This window comes from Phacochoerus africanus, chromosome 4, assembly GCF_016906955.1.
Source record: "Phacochoerus africanus isolate WHEZ1 chromosome 4, ROS_Pafr_v1, whole genome shotgun sequence".
Lineage (NCBI taxonomy): Eukaryota > Metazoa > Chordata > Mammalia > Artiodactyla > Suidae > Phacochoerus > Phacochoerus africanus.
The window spans coordinates 7106248-7108430 of NC_062547.1; the positions used below are offsets into that span (position 1 = coordinate 7106248).

General features: G+C 59.4%; 1 long non-coding RNA gene across 1 annotated transcript; it reads left to right on the plus strand.

Moving 5' to 3' along the window:
* Positions 1-617: 617 nt before the first annotated feature.
* LOC125124977 (uncharacterized) lies at positions 618-2183 on the plus strand. The gene is made up of 3 exons (XR_007134342.1): positions 618-670; positions 783-1097; positions 1177-2183. It is a non-coding gene; the product is annotated as an uncharacterized LOC125124977 (long non-coding RNA).

Genomic DNA, 2183 nt, shown 5'->3' on the forward strand with positions numbered 1-2183 from the left:
GCTCATCCACTCTAAATGTAATAGTTCGCATCTACTAACCCCGAACCCCCGGTCCATCCCACTCCCTCCCCTTCCCCCTTGGCAACCACAAATCTGTTCTCTGTATCTGTGAGTCTGTTTCTGCTTTGTGACTAGGTTCATTTGTGCCATATTTTAGATTCCACATATAAGTGGTGTCATGCGGTGTTTGTCTTTCTCTTTCTAACGGGAAGGGGGTGTCCTGTTCTCTGGATATCAGGGCTCTGGCGCTTAGATCGGCACAATCCGATGGCCCCTCACCTGTCAGTGGCCATGTCAGGGTCAGATCTCCACCTGGAGACAGAGGTCTTGGGGAGAGAGGAGTGTGATGTCACCCCCCAGGGCTCCGTGCAGCTCCCATGGACCCAAGGGGTCAGAGCTTTGATTCATACACCGCTGGTCCAGGGGCTCCAGCAGGGCTACTTCCAGCCCAGAGGGGTGGGTGGGTAGCCCTTTGCTGTCTTAGAGGATTTCCAGCCTAGATTATGTGATAAAGCAGCCTGCTCTTCTCTCGCTAAGAGGAAAAGCCCAACTGGTCTCTGTCTGGGTCCCCTGCTGCGAGGCACGTGGGGAGAACAGCTCCTCCCTCCCTGTGGCTTCTCCAGGACAGACTGGGCTCGGGGTGAAACCCAGGGGCTCCTGGCTGTGCCAGGTCCTGCAGCTCATGCAAGAGCTGTGCGCTGGGGGGAGAGGGGGTGGGAGCACTGCCTAGGACCAGAGTCTGAGGGTTGGGGGCCCGGGCTGTCTCTCTATTTCAACTCCAGGCTCCGGGAGTCGCTGAGCTCTATCCAAGCAGACAACCTGGCTCTGGGGGAGAAGCTGCAAGACCTGGTGAGACCCTCAGCCCGGGCCCCCTGCCTCTGTTTTGCCTCCTCCCCCGGCTCCCAGCCCAGCTCCTGTGCTGGCAGGTCGCAGGCAGTCCTGCCTGGGGTCGGCTGCCCACCTCTGGCCCTGGCAACCCCTTGTTCCAGCCCAACTCCTTGTATATGAGCCTAAAGGAGAAAGCGAAGTGCATCCTGGAGGGAGAGAGCGCCGTGGAGGAGGGAGCCCAGGCCGGCCAGGAGGAGGCGCTGTGCCAGGTACCGGGTCCTCCACCAGTCCTGGGTGGGGAGAGATGTGTTTGCCCCGCGTGGCTTACTCTGCTCCCCTTGCCGGCAGCCACCCGGCTCCCAGAAGGCCGAACTCGTCACCCTGCAGCCTGACACTCCCCGAGATCACGGAGACCGATGTCCGCCCTAGCCGGGACACCCCCCGGGGAAGCCTTTCCGGCCGCTCCTCTCCCCCTCCCGCAGTAAACTTCTCCGCAGCTGGGTCGCGGCTCCCCGCCTGTCTGTGGGCCCTGGGAACCGGGAGGCGCAGGCGCCAAGCATGGTCCCTAGGCCATCCTCTCGCATCCCCCTCCCACATCCGTTGGCTGGCCCCGGCAGCCCCGGAGGAGGTTCCAGGCTGGTTGGTATCAGCCTCAAAATCAGCGTCCAGGTGATAAGGGCTAGGGTGGGACTGGAGGGGGCCGCACCCACGGCTGGGGAGCTGGAGAGGACGGAAGCACCAGGTCTAACTCCAAAGGGCAGAAGACTAGGGAGGGGCTGGAAGACACCGTGGATAAGTCTCTTCCTCTTTGTCAGCCACGGGGGAGGGGGTAGTGAGACCCCACTCCCCAAGGGCCCAACATCCAAACAATTTCAGGCCTGGAGATGCTTCTAGAATTTGAATTCCTACTCGCACCTCCAGCCAGGGCCTCCTAGGGCTTCCCTGGAGACCTGCACCCCTTCACCAATGGGGTGATCCCTGTTCTGGGCCACAGATCCCATGCCCCACCCATCCATAGGCCTGCATATCCAGCTGTGGCCACTGTGCCCTGGTCACCATCAGGCCTTCAAGGGCTTGTGCCCATCAGCCTTGCTGCCCTCAGACTCTGACCAGCCCTGGGGAGCCTTTCTAGGCATCCCCTGGCTCCTGATAAAACGAGAAAGAAAGAGACACAGAGACACGCAGAGAATGTATAGATAGAATATTAAAACAAACTTAGAAATTATTCCCATACAACTAGACGAGGAGCCTGCTTTAGATTTTGTTTTTTTAACTCCCTATTGAGGGAGCTGACAGCCAGCAATGACAAAGCCAGTTTAAAGGTGGAGGAGTTCCTGTCGTGGCTCAGTGCTTGG